This window comes from Periplaneta americana, chromosome 17, assembly GCF_040183065.1.
Source record: "Periplaneta americana isolate PAMFEO1 chromosome 17, P.americana_PAMFEO1_priV1, whole genome shotgun sequence".
In the NCBI taxonomy this organism is placed as follows: domain Eukaryota; kingdom Metazoa; phylum Arthropoda; class Insecta; order Blattodea; family Blattidae; genus Periplaneta; species Periplaneta americana.
In genome coordinates this window covers 91,657,237-91,678,123 of record NC_091133.1, presented here as the reverse complement: position 1 = coordinate 91,678,123, position 20,887 = coordinate 91,657,237, and the positions used below count along the sequence as shown (strand labels likewise).

The window sequence follows — 20,887 nt, the reverse complement described above, 5'->3', positions numbered from 1 at the left end:
CTACACAGATACTAATGGGCTGGAGGCGTATGCTGGGTAGATAAAAACTGTTATTGCCATTGATTTAATGTTGCTACATATGGCAGGTATCAGCCAGAAGACAACCTGTCAGGTACTTGACCAGACTTTAGCACTAATAATTTCCTGTTACAATGCCGATAACGCCCATCACTCCGTTAGACATATCTGATAACAACTATGTCTTAACTGTTGTAACTGTTCCTCAGTTCTCTTATCATGATGCGTCCGTGTGGTCTTCAGAGTAAGTCTTCAGTTGACCATCAGCTTTTTAGCTCAACTCCAAAAATGGAAACAAGCTTCATAGATGGCCATCCTGGCATGTGAGATGGTCCTGCCTAATAACTTCTACAGCGTGAACAGATTTCGACAGTAGGGTAAAGTAGAGCTATTGTGATACAAATATATCGATATTTTGCCGTAATTTTTCTATCAAAGCATATACAGATTTGAAAAAAAAAATGTCACGTGCTACATTAGACATAGGCCTATATCATACCTGCACAAAACAGCGCTCAACGAGCGCGCGCGCTCTTTGGGAGCGGGAGAGCCGTGTTTACCGCTCGCCGAAACGGAGAGGAAGATACGTCAGAATGACATAGACTTGCTTTAGGTAGAGGAGAGGGAAACGACCACTCAGTTATCTAGTGGAGTGTGCAGTGTGTAGGCCTATTCTCAGTAACTGTTTCACGTTGCTTACCTACTGCTACAGTATAGTATGGAGGAATCTAAAAGACGGAACATAACATTTAAAATTTAACGATTTACAGCTCGAACTTATTGATCTTCAATGCGACCAAAGGACTAAAGATCGTTTGAATAATACTACTAGCCTGGTTGAGTTTTACAGAACTAAACATTAGCAATAATATCCACGACTACACAGGCTGGCTGTGAAAATTACCGCTATGTTTGGCTCAACATTTATTTTTGTGAGCAACTGTTTTCTATAATCAACTTTAATAAAGGCAGACATCGAACATCTGTAATTTATGTTTCATTACGATCAGTAGGCTACTGTTCCTTTCAGCTGCTAACAGCATAAAACCTCGTTTTCATGTACTGATAAATAAAAATATAACAAAATGATATTGTACATTTAAGTAGCTATAGAATTTCTATTATTACTGTAAAATAAATATTTTTTTATTAATTAATAATAGTCCAAGATAGTTTTGCAAACACTGAACGGGAATTTATTTCATAAACACTCGTAATAGTACTTCCTTTTGTGTATATTTTGTACGAGATCACCCCTTCTTCCAGTCCACCCTTATACAGAGCGCAGTTAATGCCTGCATTCCACTCATGAGCTGTGAGCCGGCTCGGAGAGCGCAAACCTTGTGCAGGCCTGGCCTATATGAAGGATTTGGAGTTAAATTTATTTTCTAATAATGGATAAAATTAAAACATAACACTGGTCAACAAAATTAAACATATTTTTTGTTAAAAGACAAAGAAAGAGTGATTCTTATAGCTGATTTCAGATCTGTATTCAAAATTTTTCTATCACCCAGTGTTTTGAGTAATTAAATGAAATTTACTTCCGAGTATCACATTAAAGTTATTTCAAGAAACAAAACTGCGTTTTCTTTTAATACATTTATAAGGCTGATAATGCTTTTTTAAAACTTTGTTTAATATAGCTTCTTAAAGATCATAAAATATGTACTTCTATAATCGCTGTTTTAAACATTTTCAAACTGGGCCTTTGATACATCTTAAAGTCTGTATCAAGTTAACGCAACTTCTTTTATTCTATGATATTAGCTCTACTTGACCCTACTAGATACACACTTAAAACCTATTAATTCATGACATCTTGTTGTTATGAGCATGTATCTTTGTATTATCACAGTCTAGTATATACATTCACGAAGCTCAATACGTAATAAATATGTATCCATAGATAGTTGCTCACCACTAGGATCGCTATTATCGCCTCATTACAGACAATGCAAATAGTACCGGCACAGTCTATTGTACCTAGCACCTTCACAACTCAAGCTTCGTGACTTTATGTACTAGACTGTGGTATTATTATGTTGATGCATAAGTTCGTAGCCTTTTTGTTCATCACAACACTGCGTTGTTAGGAGATTATCGTTTGTCATTTGTCATTTGGAGCGTTGTGCTTGTAAATACGCCTTAATTTTGAGGTTTTAAGGAAGTTTCTGATACTTGTAGCTGAAAAATGGAATGTCAAGTGATAAAAGGAACACTTCCGATATATTCTTCTGTTTGAATTCACTAGAGGAGCAAAGGCAGCGGAGGTGGCTCGAAACGTTTGTGCCGTGTACGGGGAGAATGCCATCGGAGAAAGCACTGCATGATTTTAGAGTCACTTCCCCTAGTCGTCTCCGAACTGTGTTGAATGCAGAGGTTTATGTTGATACCCATCACATTCTGGGGTCGATTTCTGATATCCGCGAAAGTTGTATGACGATTCCTTAAAATCTACATAACTATAAATCAGTCATCACTGGAGATGAACTAAAAAAAGGGAGGGAGAGAGAGAGTATGTGTGTGTGTGTGTGTGTGTGTGTGTGTGAGAGAGAGAGAGAGAGAGAGAGAGAGAGAGAGAGAGAGAGGATGTACGAATATCCATTTTACACATCGTCGCCTTAATGCAGGGGATGAGATATGTTCCAAATAAATCACTCTGTCAAAATGCAAAACGAATTTAAAAAAAAATCTTTTGTTGGACTTTTCAAGGATGAAATTTTCAGCTATAAACTTGAATTTTAGTATACAGATGTATTAAAATTTCTTATATTTTTTATTTCGTTTTGTATTCAGTTTACTAAGTAATTCATGAAATTATTTTATGACAATTTCATCAAATATCCCTTTATTGCAGTGAAGTTATTAATGATAAACAGTTTCACTTTCTGAAAATAAAAATGTTATATTATTTACCTCAATTTTGAATTTTTGCATGATATTTCACTCTTGCAATAAGGCGACGGCATGTTGAAGTTGGTCTGCTTTAATATTGTATGGAATTCATGGCAAAGAAATTAAATATAAAATATTAATTAAAGTAAATAAAGAGAAATAATTGAAACTAGTAAAGAGAACAAAAAAATCAAATGAATAACGTTGAACAAATATATGCCAGAAAGATTAAAGTAAACAAGGAAATGAAATGTATACAAGAATGTAAATGAAAGAAATATAAACACAAGAACTTAGTAAATTCAATAGTTTTACACGAACATGTCTATAGTGACTAGGATGCTTCCAGTATGCTTTTTGTATAGGCTGAGTTTAAATCAACCATAACGCGTATTTAACTGTGTAGTAAATGGACGGCAATTCATTAATGTAGTGGAATATAATAAGCATGACTGACCGTAAATTATATGAAACGGCACATAGCCACGGCCTATGAGCTGCTCCTGCTGTCGAACAACTTCATCAAGTCAGTAAGTTAACACAGAACTGTCTTCGAGCTCCGATTTGTCTTTGAGGAATGCCGTTTAATTCCATCATGATTTTAAACCTTTGCTTCTACTAGAGACAAATATGATTCCGACTTTAGGTACGCTTGCGCATAAGGATTTAGGCATACAGGGTGAGTCAGGAGGAAAGGTACATGGTTTGAGGAGTGAAAATATTGGTGATACTGAACAAAACAATTCATATGAACGTATGTCCTGTTCTTAACAGTTTTGGAGAAAATTAATGGAAGCAATGAGGAACGGGAAAAGTGCAGGTGATAGTAAATTAAAACATTGTGACCTTATATATATTATTTAATGTACCGAAGTACATATGATATTTCCATGCAGATATTCTGCGTCATCATACGGTGAAAGAGTAATGGAACGGAGAAAAATTCTCTCCGGCGCCGGGATTTGAACCCGGGTTTTCAGCTCTACCTGCTGATGCTTTATCCACTAAGCCACACCGGATACCACCCCGGCGTCGGATAGAATCGTTTCAGTTTTAATTTCCAACTCTTGGGTTCCTTCTAGTGGCCGCCCTCTGCACTACGTCATAGAGTCTATGAACGTAGGACTGAAGTCCACACATGTGCTGAGGTGCACTTGTTATGAGTGACTAGTTGGCCGGGATCCGACGGAATAAGCGCCGTCTTAAATCACAAGTGATTTACGCATATCATATATATTACAGTATTTAATGTACCGAAGTACATATGATATTTCCATGCAGATATTCTGCGTCATCATGCGGTGAAAGAGTAATGGAACGGAGAAAAATTCTCTCCGGCGCCGGGATTTGAACCAGGATTTTCAGCTCTACGTGCTGATGCTTTATCCACTAAGCCACACCGGATACCACCCCGGCGTCGGACAGAATCGTCTCTATGACGTAGTGCAGAGGGCGGCCACTAGAGGGAACCCAAGAATTGGAACTTAAAACTGAGACGATTCTGTCCGACGCCGGGGTGGTATCCGGTGTGGCTTAGTGGATAAAGCATCAGCATGTAGAGCTGAAAACCCGGGTTCAAATCCCGGCGCCGGAGAGAATTTTTCTCCCTTTCCATTACTTTTACACCGTATTGTTACCTTATATTCTGTTTAATTGTGTACTTTTCTTTACAGAACATGTTCAAAAAGTCCGCCGTCAACTTCAATGCACTTTGCAGCTCTTGTAGACAGTTGCTGTGTTGCTCATCTGAATTGATTCGGACATTCCTTTACTACCAATTCGTACTTACTTACTTACTTACTGGCTTTTAAGGAACTCGGAGGTTCATTGCCGCCCTCACATAAGCCCGCCATTGATCCCTATCCTGAGTATGATTAATCCAGTCTCTACCATCATATCCCACCTCCCTCAAATCCACTTTAATATTATCTTCCCATCTACGTCTCGGCCTCCCCAAAGGTCTTTTTCCCGCCGGCCTCCCGACTAACACTTTATATGCATTTCTGGATTCGCCCTTACGTGCTACATGCCCTGCCCATCTCAAACGTCTGGATTTAATGTTCCTAATTATGTCAGGTGAAGAATACAATGCGTGCAGCTCTGCGTTGTGTAACTTTCGCCATTCTCCTGTAACTTCATCCCTCTTAGCTCCAAATATTTTCCTAAGAACCTTATTCTCAAAAACTTTCAATCTCTGTTCCTCTCTCAAAGTGAGAGTCCAAGTTTCACAACCATACAGAACAACCGGTAATATAACTGGTTTTATCAATTCTAACTTTCAGATTTTTTGACAGCACACTAGATGACAAAAGCTTCTCAACAGAATAACAACACGCATTTCCCATATTTATTCTGCGTTTAATTTCCTCCCGATTGTCATTTATATTTCTATCGACGATAAGTAACCCAGTAGTTGATACAGCGTCGTTAAATAACTGGAAAAAGTAAAGTAAACAAGTAAAACTTAGCTTTTATTGATAGATTTAATTTATGTAGTTTGCAATACAGACAATTGATTAAGAAAGATGATATTTGGACATGAACTAACGATGAATATTTTGTAGGTATAGCTGGGAGATGTTGCGGTAATTTGTCACAAATTGAAGGCGTATAATGTTATAAAATATAACTGACAGGTAGGCGAAAGAAGAAACAAGCCAAACCAAATTCCACTTATCAATGTCATAAGTAGGGCCAGAAAGTTCATGCTTTTGGGTATATTTTTCCATTGTCTGTAATAAATTATCTTAATGAATCATCAACATTTAAGCTTATCAAACCAATTTTGTATTACATATATTCAGGGTGTGAATTAACGGGGGTGGATGGGGGATTTCCCCCCCTGTTAGAAAGTTATCCCCTTCTCATAAATTCATATTAACATTCCTGAGTCGACCTGGTTGGCGAATTGATATAGCTCTGGCCTTTTATGCCCAAGGTTGCTTGTTCGATCCCGGACCAGGTCGATGGCATTTAAGTGTGCTTAAATGCGACAGGCTCATGTCAGTAGATTTACTGGCATGTAAAAGAACTCCTGCGGAACAAAATTCCGGCACATCCGGCGACGCTGATATAACCTCTGCAGTTGCGAGCGTCGTTAAATAAAACATAACATTTTCAACATTCCTGCCATACTTTATAAAGTATAAAGTAAGCAAAGAAAATAATATTGATGTATTGTTATCACCGGCAAGCTGCTAACAAATAATTTAGGAATTACACATCTTATCTCTTAAGCCTGCTCGTGGATATAATTATTATTACGGTACAATCAAGATGCGAGACAAGCAACTCAGTGCAACCAAGCGTTGAGCCGTATCGAATGAAGTTGAGGTTGCCTCTGTCGCTCTGTTGCCATCAATTTGTGTGTATTAAGATAAGAGGAGAGATGCAATACGTAAATACGTTTAGTTCGGAGAAATTCCGATAGGATTGGATGCTTGTACTGTTCAGCACGCCGCACTGTGAACTTAACGCAGGCTATTATATGAATGATGATGAAATGATGATATGTGAATTAATGATGGCGAAATGAGTCCGAGGTCCAACGCTAACGAGGTATTCTCTATCCCCCCCTCATCATAAATCTTAATTCGAACCGTGCATATATTTGCATATTTTGTCTTTTTTAAATTCATAATATTTAATGATATTTATTATATTGTGGCATTTTTTCGGTTTCAAAATAATTTCATGTTGAATAAAAATGTTTATGCTCGACCATACCGAAATGTAGTAATTATACACCTGGTAGCAGACCTTTAATGCATGTCATTAAAGTACACCTACTCATTAAAGGTCAGGTCTTTCAGCCAATGACGACTCAGGTTACAACTGTTCAGCCAATGACAGGTCAGCTTTCTACTGTTATAAAACCGCAAGTATCGATTATTCTCGGATATGCAATCGAAAGAGAATTAGCGAAAAGTCACGGAGGCTGGAAATCCAATACTGTCGCAGAAGGTTATGTTCTGTTACTATAATAATTAGCGTTAATTGTAAATAATATTCAAATAAATTCAATTTGTCATCTCGTTTTTCAATGTCTAATTTAATTTCAATGTTATCTCTGTAGGTTCTTATGGCCTAGCAAGGTCAATGTGAACATCTGTTCCTCGGAAAAAATCAATACTTTCGCGTCTGCGCACATCTCACAACATACAGATACAAAGAAAATTAATAATATCAAGTTAGAAATATGGTCGAGCATAAAAAGTCGTATGAAACTCGCCTATAATGGTAATTAAGACGCTCGTATGAAAATTATGAAACTCGCTTGCGCTCGTTTCATAAATATCCATACTCGCTTCTTAATTACCTTCATTATAGGCTCGTTGCATAATGTACTATTAGTTTGGATTTTTAAAATAAAAACATCATACTATATTTTTTGAAAACTGGTATTGAGTGAAATTATTATAATTATTTTTACCAGAAAAGTAGACTATTGGAAGTTTCGCGGCACACCTAGCGAATCTCACGGCACAGTATTGTGCCGCTCTCAACAATAAATGTAAGTTTAATCTCGTCTAGTTTGACCTAGAATGTTACTATTTAGTGATATCAAGAAGTACAGAATTTTATTAGTGAATATTTATTGACAAATATCAAGGTTTTTAAGACATACTTACATACATATTCAGTAGGTGTTTAGGATATGAACTTCCTGACTTTAATCATAAATTATCGTCGTCGAAAGACTCAGAACCATTCTTATGACTTCTTGCAAATTGAAATTCCTACAGCGTGTTCATCAACAATAAATAATGCGTACGATGGACAGCAGCTCTCTTTCATTTTGAAATCCAATGCAGTGTTAACAAATTTCTCAGGGTTGAAGAATTTAACCGATTTCTCTTCTTGATTTCAACGAATGACACTTTTAGTTTTTTAATTACGATAATTAACACCGTTGCCAGTCTACAAATTTTTCAAATGGCCCTTCATCAATAGTTCAATTTTCCAAATACTTTTATTTAGTCAACTGTATGGTGACCTTGATATAGTATCTACGATTAGACTTAGCAGATTGAGATGGATAGGACATGTTGGTAGAATGACGAGCGAAAGGAAGGTATATCAGATATTCCACAGTCAACCAGAAGGGAGAAGGAGGAGAGGAAGATCGAAGAATAGAGGTGGGATTCAGTTCAGGAAGACAAATGGAGGTGTGGAATGGCTAAAGTTGGTGAAGGATAGAGCAGCATGGAAGAAGACATTGCAAGAGGCGAAGGCCCACTTTGGGCTGTAGAGCCATGAATGATTTATTTAGTCAACCGTCTATTTTTTTTTTTTTTTTTTTTTTTTTAATCGGCCAGAGGCCGTTTTCCAAAGTTATCTATTTTTGTTTTTCTGTTTGTTTACCTTTGTTTCCTTTGTTTTACTTATACTACTACAATCACAACACCCATGCCCGAGGCGGGACTCGAACCCACAACCCTTCGGACCAAGCGACAGGGACATGCCGTGCCCCTACCGCTTGAGCCATCCGGGCCGGCTCTATTGAACTATAGAATATATTTTAATGAAGTCGGAATTTTGTCATCATGTTGATAATGTGATGGTGTGATCCAAACAACCTATAAGTCTGTTGGTCTGAGAAAATCTGCTACATATTCGATTTATAAATTCCTTATCGAATGTTTCGAACCCAGGCCTCATTAGTCAGTTGAGTGCCTGAATTCAACTGGTCCATGTAGGCCTATCATATCGGAGATAAGTTTTCGAAATCCTTAATAACTTATTGCGTAAAGGACGAATAATTAACTCTCTAACTCTATAAAGAACTTTATGCTCGACCATGCCGAAATGTAGTAATTATACACCAGGCAGCAGCCCTTTAATGGACCTCATTAAAGTACACCTATTCATTAAAGTTCAGGTGTTCCACCAATCAGAAAATACCATTGTATACCGCACTTCGATTATTGTGACGTTTTGTTAAGTGATCTAAGTTCTGAACTGTCAGTCAAGTTACAGCGAGCTCAGAATATGTGCGTCAGATACGTGTGCAACATCCGACGATATGATCACATATCACCGTCCTTCGCAAGTCTCTCGTGGCTCCGACTTAAAGAACGCAGAACTTTACACTCTTTGTCTTTACTCTTTCGAATTCTCCACACCTCAACACCAAATTACCTTTCGTCTCGTTTCTCTTATCTATACTCTAACCACGACGTAAATACCAGATCACTTATCTGTGGCACGCTAAATATACCTCTTCATAGAACATCTTGTTATTCCTCATCTTTTACAATATCCACCTCGCGTCAATGGAATTCCTTGTCACAAAGTATTAGGGGCTGCAAGACAACAAACACCTTTAAGAACAGCTTAAAAGATAACCGTATTAGCATCTCACTCCAATCATACTGATTTAAAATATTACTGACTACACTGTTGCTTTTTTCTTTAGACATCATCCTGATTGTGCTGCATTTTCAAAATTGTCTCATAATAATCTCTTTCTATTATCTAATATCATTTGAAATATATTAACATTCTATGTATTTTAGTTTAATTCTGCTACACAGTTTATTTCAGTGTTTAATTAATAGTTCATAGTATTTTGTTGTTTAATTCGTAAATAACTCTTGTATACATGTAACTCTCATCTAAATCAAATTGTTGAATTCTTTGTAAGTTCATGCATATGTATATACACTTTTTGCTGGTTGAGTGGAAGAGAAGGCCTTACGGCCTTAACTCTGCCAGCTAAAATAAATCATTATATATCATATATCATTGTAGCAATATGAAAGCGCAAATATCGATTATTCTCGGATATGCAATCGAAAGACAACAATAAATCAATAAATCACCTATAAAAGGTAAAGGTAAAGGTATCCCCGTAACATGCCATGAAGGCACTTGGGGGGCATGGAGGTAGAGCCCCATGCTTTCCATGACCTCGGCACTAGAATGAGGTGGTGTGGTCGGCACCACGCTCTGACCGCCTTTTACCCCCGGGAAAGACCCGGTACTCAATTTTATAGGAGTCTGAGTGAACCTCGGGGCCGTTCTGAAAGTTTGGCAACGAGAAAAAATCCTGTCGCCACCTGGGATCGACCTATATTTGAAATAAAATCAGTTCTGTTACTATAATAATTGGTGTTAATTGTAAATAATATTCAAATAAATTCAATTTGTCATCTCGTTTTTCAGTGTCTAATTCAGTTTCAAGGTTATATAAGGATTAATGTTTATTTTACTCTCTAGATTATATCAAGGTCAATGTTGACATTTGTTTCTCGGAAAAAAAAAAACAATACTTTCGCGTCTGCGCACATCTCACAATTTACGAGGTATTGACAAGGTCAGTTCCGCTCCTCAGTCAGATAAGATTAACATGAATACTTATGAATAATTTCAAGTTAGAAATGTGGTCGAGCTTAAAAAGTTGTATGAAACTTGACTATAATCGTAATTAAGACACTCGTATGAAAATTTTGAAACTCGCTTGGGCTCGTTTCATAAACATACTCGCGTCTTAATTACTATCATTATAGGCTCATTGCATAATGTATTATTAATGCTGTAGTATATACAGAAAGAGCACCCAGTAAAGTACAGGAAAGCTTATTTTATCCGTTTATACAGCGACACACTTGAATGCTAATCCGCGGTTTGCTTGTTTTGCTAGTAGACTACAATGTTCGAGCTATCGCTAATAAGCTTACAGTGTCAGACAGGCTATGAATAACCGTCACATGGAGGGAAAGAAATCTAGAAAGCAATAGATTTACAGAGCTCATGAGTTGTTGCTATGGAAACCATTATAATACACGCTTAATATTAAATTCTTGTGTCGTTTTGATAATATTGTCGCATAAAAGCGGCTTTGTAGTGTATTCTCTCTCTCTCAGTCGATGTTACAGAATAATGCTGTGGCTGGAAAGGTAACGTTATACCTTCAAATTTTACTTTAGTGTCGATTCGTAATCTTCAGAGAAGTTGGAGAAGAAACGAATCTTAGGACTGTATTAGAAGACGAAGTTGAAGATGAAAGTGATGGTTAGGCATCACATTTTAAGTCGTGAAGTTGTGTTTTAAATGCTTAGAAGGAAATAAGAAAATGGAGCATCGTTTCGAAACATATTAAGTCCAACAGTGGACGAAATTAAATTTGTTATTTTGTATTTATTTATCTTTCATGCTGTGAAGTCTGATGGTTCCAAGTCGTCATATTTGTAAACTGTGAAATCAGTACTTAAAATGGTTTTGTGTAGTGTTTTTAAAAACTTCTCCGGTTTACGAATAATTCAGTTTTTCATCAGTCGTGTAAAAAAATTGTAAGTTGGACATAATACGATTTGAAACGAGAAGGAATTAAGTTCAAAATGCAATCAAGAAGGCATTAAGATAAGGATATAGGGAAAAATAGGGTTAAGATGGCGCTTATTCTGTCGGATCCCGGCCAGTTAGTCACTCATAACGAGTGCACCTCTGCACATGTGTGGACATTGTGCCACTGTCATACATCTACGACGCAGTGCATGAGGGTAGGCCACTAGAGGGAACCCAAGAAGTGGAACTTAAACTGAGAGGATTCAATCCGACATCGGGATAGGAATCCGATGTGGCTTAGTGGATAGAGCGTCAGCACGTAGAGCTGAAATCCCGGTTCCGGAGAGAATTTTTCTCCGTTCAACTCATCCTTCATCATATTTTGAACTAATTTTCATTTCTAACCAAAGGAAACATCTCGTCAGGCTAAGTAAATACATATCACCATAACTTATGTAATGGAACGTATCTTTCATAACATTTACACTTTATGCGCAACTTTTAAAGTTATTTTTGAATCCCCTTAAGGAAGGACAGCCCTCAAAGACCGCTGAAAGGTCATTCCAATCATTGATAGTTCCATTTAAAAATGAGAATTTATCTACATCCGTACTTTGTTTCCTACATTTTATTTTAAAATCATAGTACGTTGGTTTCTCTAACCGAACCGTTCGAATTTGAGAGAGGTACAAACTTCGTTTAATTTCATACGAAAAACTAATTGCTAGATCTTTGCTAAAATCCTTAAGCGGTAAAAACATGAAGGGAGAACAGCGAAAAATGCTATAACATGGTGGAACAAACACGACAGGCCTTCTCCTGCAGAGCGAACATCGTCGAATATCGTTCACACCTGTGGAGTAAAGGTCAGCGCGTCTGGCCGCGAAACCAAGTGGCCCGGGTTCGAATCCCGTTTGGGCAAGTTACCTGGTTGAGGTTTTTTCCGGAGTTTTCCCTCAATCCAATACGAGCAAATGCTGGGTAACTTTCGGTGCTGGACCCCGGACTCATTTCACTGGCATTATCACCTTCATTTCAATCAGACGCTAAATAACCAGAGATGTTGATACAGCGTCGTAAAATAACCCAATAAAAAATAAAATCGGCGAATATCGTACTTCATCATACTCGACGCCCTGAATTACCATGTAGAGAACTTATTTCAGTGTTAAAACCTGTTAGATGGTTTGTATTTCCGTCACAAAATGTACAGGTTGTAAACGACATAAACTGCCAAAAAAATACTGGTGATAGAGCATAAATTATTGAACAAAAAGTCTAATAAAATTTTTCTGTAACTTTTGTGTTACCTGTGAGTCTAATGGTTTTGTAAGTGATAGTAGACCGTCATTATTTACTTTGGTCCGCTACGTACATTGCAACTGTGTGATATCCTTGTTTACAAGTCAGGTTACTTTCTTGTCTCTCTATTGTAGTGGTGTTAGCATGTGTTGGACGGAATTTCATTGACAATGACGCTCACATTTACTCGAACAATAAATATTAGAATACTATCAATCCTAAAACATGACATTTTAGGAATTAAAAACAAAAGATCATTGGTAATGACGTTCACATTTACTCGAACAGTAAATATTAAACTACTATCAATCCTGAAAACATGATATTTTAGGAATTAAAAACAAAAATAGAAGATAAAACAAAATTTCACATCATTTTTAGTAGATCGAGATGTGCAGTTTGTATATTTATTTAACCCTTTGCAGCACAAATTAATTTTTTATGTTTTTCATTTCATGGACCATAACAAAGCTTCGATCAATTTTTTTCAACATTTTAACTCTGCATACAATTTCAAAAAAATAGATGGCACCTCTGTGTATACTCAATAGGTGGTTCCTTGGTGGAATATCTGTGTCATAAAATTTAGAATGAAAGAAAACGGTAGTTCTTCTGAACAATCACTATGCTGCAAAGGGGTAAAGTGGAGGGAAAAATACAAGCTGAAGAAAGATCTTCAAGATGCCATCGTCACCATTATAATAAAATTTTCGCCAGCATCTTTATGATGTACACTCAATTTAAATTGTACCAGGTTCTATTTTTTTTCTATATGTCTTAATCTCTTTTGTTTGAAACGTGCTTATACAGGGACATCATTTTATTTTTACTAACATTTTTAATATTAACCTCTCTATACCTTATAGAACCGGAAACACCGCTTGCTCCCCCCTCCAAGACTGGAGTTCGATGATACTGGCGTAAAACACAAATCACTCTACTAGGTATAGGATGGAAGAAAAGTAGTTCATCCATTTACGTAAACTAGGAAATATCGCGATTTTGAGTTTGATAATTTTCATTAGGTTTTTCTTTAATCAAAGTACAGTACTGTATTAAGACTAAGTGTTTTTACTCACGAAGTGAGTTATCCATGCAGTGTATATTATACTGTCTACAGAACATTAGCGTACAATATAGAGAAAGAAGTTAAATTGAAAAATAATCATAATATGAATATTTAAACACAATTTTGAAAATGGTGGCCGTTCATTTCGATACAGGCTTCAGTTCTTTTGTGCATATTATCGCACTATAGACTATTGCATCTAATTCCAATTGCCATTTTCGTCCCTCATACTAGTAACTCATGTTGAAATAATTCTGTACCTACTCTACGTATACTGTGAATTCAATCTTCACTTCTGCCCGACCCGAAAATATAAAATTACTCAGACATGCTATCTACTGTCCGTCCAAGTGGTTATGCCGCAGGATTGTAGAAAGGGAGGAAATCACGTGACAGTTAATTACTTAACGAGGCCCTTTTATTTAAGTTAAATTAAACAGCTGTATAATATTACGTAAACGTCCAATTCCTAAGAGAAATTAATGTTTTCAGGAAAGAGCTAAGACAGCCCAGCTTTTACAGAGGGGCGAGCAGAAGCAGGTGGGGGAAATCGGGATGCGACGTAGGCAAACGGACAGTACCTGTGCGAAAATATGATTCAATGTTGAAAGCTCTTTCGTCACTGGAAAACGCGAACATATTTCTGGAACGTACTATACTCGGTAACTCAGTACTGCTTACTATCTGCGGTCTTGGTTCAGTGTGGAGTTGGAACTTCCTTAGTAGAAGGGGTGGGAGTGAAGTACATTCAAAAACTCAGGTACAATAAAAATTGAAGTAAAAATAAAATGATGTCCCTGTATAATTTTCCATTTAAATTTTATTGTGAGCTATTCTGTGTAGTAAGGCAAACCCAAAATATCGGGTTAGGCTAATAAATTTACCGTATTTCCTCTTTATTCTTATGTGCAGAAGTTCGATTGTGAAGTATGTTATGTTTATTTGTTTTGTCGGAATATTTCTGTCTTTAATCATTGAATTCCCATGTTTGTTTTGAACAAGACTGGCGTGGCTTAAAGGTATCGATTATCAGCATAGTGTATCGTGTCATCTCCCAGTTGGGATGGATGAAAATAAACCAGATGATTCAAATATAATTAGGGGAAGTGGCGAGATGGAAAATGAGACTAATGAATACGTCCAGGCAGGCTTTATGCACGTGCTAAATGGACTGCGCTTGTGAAGAGGTCAGCTGGAGTTTATTTTATCCTACAGTAGGTTTCGAACTGTTACAAATATTACGCTCGTAGTATTCATCAGGAATGGAACACGTTTTCTCTTCTTCATACTCTCTGCTCTTCCCTAACTCCACAGATTCCTTTTCCGTATCTTTCATTTTCTCATTGTTCCTCAAAGAATCTCATTTATTTCTTACATTTCCCACAATAATTCAATTTCCAACCTCTTCCATTTCCTCCTCATCCCTACTGTCTTTCTTGTTTCCCGTCTCATTTTTCTCTGTTTCTTCCAACTTCGTCATCTCCTAATTTTCTTTAAACTCCACGTCTTTCTCCATCTTTCTTCTCCTTGTTTTTCATCTCTGCTTTCTCCGTCTTCTCATTGTCCTCCACGTCTGCCTCCTCCATTATCTCATTATTCTTAATCTCCGCTTCTTTTCCTTCGCCATCTCATTGTCTTTTACCTCCGATTTATTTCCCTTCACTTCTTCATTTTTCATTTCCGCTTCTCGTTCGTCACCTAATTGTTCTTTACCTTCTACTTCCTTGCATTTATCACTACTTCATTGTTCTTCATCTCCGTTGCCTACTCTTTTATCTCATCCTTATTTTTCTTCACCTCCTTCCTCGCTTTCATCACCACTTTATTGTTCATCTCCGTCGCCACATCTTTCACCTCATCCTCATTGTTCTTCATAGCCGCCTCCTTTTCCTTCATCTCATGCTCATTATTCTTCGTCTATGCCTCCTTTATCTCATTTTCATTGTTCACCTTCGCCTTCTTCTCCATTTCATCCTCATTGTTCATCGCCACCCCTTCTCCATTTCATCTTCATTGTTCTTCATCTCCACCAACTCCTTCATCTCATTCTCGTTGTTCATCGTCTCCGCCTCTTTCTTCTTCATCTGATCGCCAGTATTCTTCATCTCTTCCTTCTCCGTTATCATCCTCATTGTTCATTTTCGACTCTTCCGTCTCATACTCATTGTTCTTCATCTCCGCCGCCTTCATCCATACTCATTGTTCGTCTCCGCCTCCTTCATCTTATCCTCATTGTTCTTCATCTCGCTACTTCTCCTTCATCTCATCTTCATTGTTCTTCATCTCCACCTACTCCTTCATCTCATTCTCATTGTTCATCATCTTCGCCTATTTCTCCTGTATTTCATCCTCATTGTTCTTTATCTCAGACTCTTCTTTCAACTCATCCTCATTGTTCTTCATCTCCCCTTACTTCTCCTTTATTTCATCCCATTGTTCTTCATCTCCGACTCTTCCTTCATCTCATCCTCATTGTTCTTCATCTCCGTCTCCTTCTCTTTTATTTCATCCTTATTGTTCTTTATCTCCGACTCTTCCTTCATCTCATCCTCATTGTTCATCTTCGCTACTTCTCCTTTATTTACCTCATTGTTCTTTTTCCGACTCTTCCTTCATCTCATCCTCATTGTTCTTCACATCCGTCTCCTCCTTTATTCCATCCTCATTGTTCATCTCCGATTCTTCCTTTATCTCATCCTCATTGTTCTTCATCTCCGTCTACTTCTTCATCTCATTCTCATTGTTCTTCATCTCCGTCTACTTCTTCATCTCATTCTCATTGTTCTTCATCTCCGCCTATTTCTCCTTTATTTCATCCTCATTGTTCTTTATCTCAGACTCTTCTTTCAACTCATCCTCATTGTTCTTCATCTCCCCTTACTTCTCCTTTATTTCATCCCTTTGTTCTTCATCTCCGACTCTTCCTTCATCTCATCCTCATTGTTCTTCATCTCCGCCTACTTCTTCATCTCATCCTCATTGTTCATCTCCGTCTCCTTCTCCTTTATCTCATCGTCATTGTTCTTCATTTCCGTCTCTTTCTGCTTCATCCTACCGTCATTATTATTATCTCATCTTTACTTTTATATCATCCTCATTGTTCTTCACCTCCGCCTCTTTCTCCTTTATCTCACCGTCATTATTCTTCATCTATGCCTTCTCATTCTTTACATCATCTTCATTGTTCTAAATATCCGCCTCCTTATTCATCTCATCTTATTATTCTTTGTCTCCACCTCCATCTTATGATTGTTCTTCATATCCTCCTCCTCCTTCATCACATCCTCATTTTTCGGAAGTGACTGTAGGCCTATTCTATAATCTACTGTGAACCGAAATGGAAAAAAGTTAATGCTGAGACGGGGAGTGATGTCACTTCGATAACTTAGTGGCAACAAAACTATCAATATAATATTTCCACTAGTTAAAATCGCTGACGCCAGGTATGTAAATAATATTCCAGTCACAATTATTTCACTTGGAAACTTCACTTTATTCATCTTGAAAGCGGGCCACAGATCCGAGGCCTGATCACGATTCGATTGCCACATATTCTACCTACGCCACCACGAAACCGTGCGGAGGATACTCTGCTGGATATCTAGGGCAAGCTTCCTTCTGTCGTATCTCACTCATGCGCCAACACCTCGCTCGGCTTCGAAGCTTTAATTGGCCCCAGAGCTTCGCTGCTACACTCTCTGATAGTAATTGGAAATGATCCCAATTGAAAAGGAGAAGAATTAGACGTGGCAGAATAACGTGGATTGCTTCAGAGCAGAAGATTTTCCTTCTAAACTCCAACGGGTAATTGTCTATGACAATCGGATGTAGAAGGAGACTCCACAGCACTTCTAGTTTCACTCTTGCGTCTCTCTCCCTTCTTGTGTAAATGATTGATTCACTTGCCCGTCTCTATTGAACCGAATACTTGCTTTTCAACGTCGTTTATTTATCTGATTCTTAATTTATTTCTCAAGGAAAAAAGAAGAGCGTTCTGTCAGACGCTGGTCCGTAAGGCGGTGAGTACAGTCAGTATCGATTGTTTCGCTTACAAATCGGACTAATACGCCAACCATATCTTATGGAAGAATACGATATTCGTAAATAGCAACTCACAATGTTCCTCCACATCTTAAAATAACACGAACACACAGAAGACAAGGAACACACCCAATCCCTATGTGAAGGATAAATCGTTGACTTTCTAGCCAGAAACCGAATCCAGTTTCATAGATTCGTAGCTGAATGTTCTATCATTTCCGGTCGCTGCACATCCAAAGGATTAGCCTTGGTTTTTCTGAACCAACGCATGCGAGGTGCGAGCATAGACTTACTAAATAACCGCTAGACAGCTCACTGGCGCTAGTGTTATGCTCCCAAATTGAACAGCCGACGAGCGGCCATTTGTTTGGTCGGGCTGAATAAGTATGGTTCGTTCGTGTGCTGTTTTTAATTGCAGCAATACACGGATGTAAAGATAAAGAAGGAAGGAATGTTACATTTCACTGATTAGTTAATCTTTCATTTGTACGACGATTTTTGCTCCGTATTATGTTACAGAAGACAAACTATTGTACTTATACGATTGTATTATGCTTCAGGTTTCCTCTGGGTAAAGATTCCCTGAACCGTATGTGGATAGGTGTAATCCGCAGACAGAATTTCTACCCTACAACGAATCATTCAATATGTTCAACTCATTTGGAACTAGTTTCAAACTACGTTATTACATATAGTTTGTTATTGTCCTTCATCCACTTCATATCCCTCATTTTCTTCAAACAGATAATTATTCGCCGAATTTAAAGATACAGAAGCTGTATAAATTATAAAAAGTTATTTTTTTTAATATGACTGATTGAAAGTAATTCTTGTCTTAGTTACGGATTAATTAAACAGTTTATCTTACTAGGTACTGCTACTGCTACTGCTACTGCTACTACTACTACTACTACTACTAATACTACTACTACTACTACTACTAATAATAATAATAATAATAATGGGTGCGAGGTGCGAGGCCCGCCTTGCACAAATCCGGACTACACGAGAGTAAGTGAGTGGTTTCTTTAGTTGCGAAGTGCGTAGACCTCGCTACTCGCAGTTATAGAAACTACCCATTATCTCTTGTGTAGTCCGGATTTGTGCGAGGCGGATCTTGCACCTCGCACATCGCATGCGTCGTTTCAGAAAAAGCAAGGCTTTAGGGTACTGCCATGCAGGATACGCTATGATACGTGCAGTTCGTTTTGTGCTACGAATGCTATTTGTACTTTGTCTGAAGTCCTTTCGTCCACCGGCAAATGCAACGCAAAGCGATAAATCCCTGGTCACTTGCAATAAGTTGCCCGTTTTTCGTTCACAGAGTAAACCTAATTTAGATTAGTCGCGAGAATGTCTTTACTGAGGGCAATTTGTGCTTGCAACATCGTGAAAGGACCCAGAAACGCTTTTGGGTCCACTCTAATCGATAAAAATGTAAGGCAAGAGAATGGTTCAAAGTTGCAAGTAAATTCGTGGACTCTATTAAGTTCAAACAAGCTCATAATCATACAGGCAGGGATGCTTCTCATCCTCCAGAACAAAGTTCACATTGCCGCCTTCTTTTCTTGACACATCCTTGGAATTATTACCAAAATGTGAAAATTTGCTGCAGACTTGGAAATATAAGATGTATATTCTTCCACCAGTGCACACTGTAGTGGTGGTGGTGGTGGTGGTGGTGGTGGTGGTGGTGGTGGTGGTGGTGGTGGTGGTGGTGGTAGTGGTGGTGTTAGTGGTAGTGGTAGTGGTAGTGGTAGTGGTAGTAGTAGTAGTAGTGGTAGTGGTGGTAGTAGTAGTAGCAGCAGCAGTAGATCATTTTATTTTTACTTGCATTTTATTGTACCTGCATTTCTGAATGTACTTAACTCCCACCCCTTCACTAATGTCCTTGCTCCCGTCAGACACACAAACTTACGGTTGCTGTTGCATTCGAAGTCTTCAAGCACTGAAGTAAACACTGCAGTGTATAGTGTGTTTCAGAAATATGGTTGCGTTTTCTGTAGAAGAAAGAACCTATATTAATAATATCGTACTAAAAATTATATTGAAGAAACGATAAATTCAATTTCAGAGAATATGCTTCAAAATGTTTTTATTAATATACGTAAAGAATTGAAGCCTGCATTGTAATGAACGGCAACCATTTTCAGCAACTTGTTTAAAAATTCAGATTAGCTTATTTTGAATTGAGGTGGCTAGAAGCAAAGGAATGCTAGTGACATTTGTAATAACATGAGTTAAGTGCATCCAGTGTAAGCTAAAGTACCTAAACTTTTAGTGGCAACGGGATATTTTAATCGCATCACATATTAAAATTTAAATAAAAATTTCACCGATTTTACGAAAGCTTAAATATTTAAACCCCATTTTCTTAAAAGAAACTTAAGTGCACTTACAGCCCTTTACTTATGACCCCCTCAATTTAAGTGCACTCTCTATATTGTATATTAACATCAATAATTAATATGCTAAATAAAGTAGACATTACATAACGAACATAGCCACCTGAAAAGTTGAGTTTTTGAAAACAAAAATGTTACTACTCTGCTGTATTTTGATAAATTCCGTAAAAGTGGTGATCAAACTGAAAATCGTAATATCGTATTTCCCTACAACATAAATAGATACACTACTTTTCTCTCCTCCTATACCTAGTAAAATGATTTGTTTACATATTGCACTAATAACACCAAACTCCTGTAATGGAAGGGGGCAACATTGTTTCCGAGTATAGCCAGGTTAATGTTAAAAATGTTGGTAAAAATAAAGTGATGTCCCTGTAGTAGTATAGTAGTAGTATTATAGTAGTATAGTAATAGTAGTATAGTAGTAGTATTATAGTAGTATAGTAATAGTAGTATAGTAATAGTATTATAGTAGTATAGTAATAGTATTATAGTAGTATAGTAGTAGTAGCATTATAGTAGTATAGTAATAGTAGTATTATAGTAGTATAGTAATAGTAGTATAGTAGTAGTAGTATTATAGTAGTATAGTAATAGTAGTATTATAGTAGTATAGTAATAGTAGTATTATAGTAGTAGTATTATAGAAGTAGTATTATAGTAGTATAGTAGTAGTATTATAGAAGTAGTATTATAGTAGTGTAGTAGTAGTAGTAGTAGTAGTAGTAGTAGTAGTAGTAGTAGTAGTAGTAGTAGTTAAAAGGGCGCGTCAGCTACTAGCTATGGCTATTTGCGCCCTTATCTAAAATCTTAATATAACAAAGACATAAATAATATAATAATCAGAGTGCTGAAAGAACTG

At 37.3% G+C, this 20,887-nt stretch overlaps 1 protein-coding gene and 1 non-coding gene across 4 annotated transcripts in view; both read left to right on the top strand.

The window, feature by feature from the left end:
- The window catches only part of Pde8 (phosphodiesterase 8), a 770,548-nt gene that overhangs the window by 255,344 nt on the left and 494,317 nt on the right, over positions 1-20,887 (top strand). The window lies entirely within an intron of this gene.
- Positions 4,439-4,510, top strand: TRNAY-GUA (transfer RNA tyrosine (anticodon GUA)). The gene has a single exon. It is a non-coding gene; the product is annotated as a tRNA-Tyr (tRNA).